Source organism: Bison bison, unplaced genomic scaffold (assembly GCF_000754665.1).
Source record: "Bison bison bison isolate TAMUID 2011002044 unplaced genomic scaffold, Bison_UMD1.0 scf7180017864538, whole genome shotgun sequence".
Lineage (NCBI taxonomy): Eukaryota > Metazoa > Chordata > Mammalia > Artiodactyla > Bovidae > Bison > Bison bison.
In genome coordinates, this window is record NW_011495086.1 from 6969185 (window position 1) to 6969870 (window position 686).

Here is a 686-nt window from a genome sequence, read left to right on the forward strand (position 1 = left end):
AGCTTGAACAGTCAGGAAGTTCACAGTTCAAATATTGCTGAAGCCTGGCTTGGAGAATTTTGAGCATTACTTTACTAGCGTGTGAGATGAGTGCAATTGTGCGGTAGTTTGAGCATTCTTTGGCCTTGCCTTTCTTTGGGATTGGAATGAAAACTGACCTTTTCCAGTCCTGTGGCCACTGCTGAGTTTTCCAAATTTTCTGGCATATTTAGTACAGCACTTTCACAGCATCATCTTTCAGGATTTGCAGTAGTTCAACTGGAATTCCATCACCTAAACTAGCTTTGTTTGCAGGGATGCTTTCTAATGCCCACTTCACATTCCAGGATGTCTGGCTCTAGATGAGTGTTCACACCATCGTGATTATCTGGGTCGTGAAGATCTTTTTTGTACAGTTCTTCTGTGTATTCTTGCCATCTCTTCTTAATATCTTCTGCTTCCGTTAGGTCCATACGATTTCTGTTCTTTATCGAGCCCATCTTTGCATGAAATGTTCCCTTGGTATTTCTGATTTTCTTGAAAAGATCTCTAGTCTCTCCCATTCTGTTGTTTTCCTCTATTTCTTTGCATTGATCACTGAAGAACGCTTTCTTATCTCTTCTTGCTATTCTTTGGAACTCTGCATTCAGATGTTTATATCTTTCCTTTTCTCCTTTGCTTTTCTCTTCTCTTTTTTTCACAGCTAT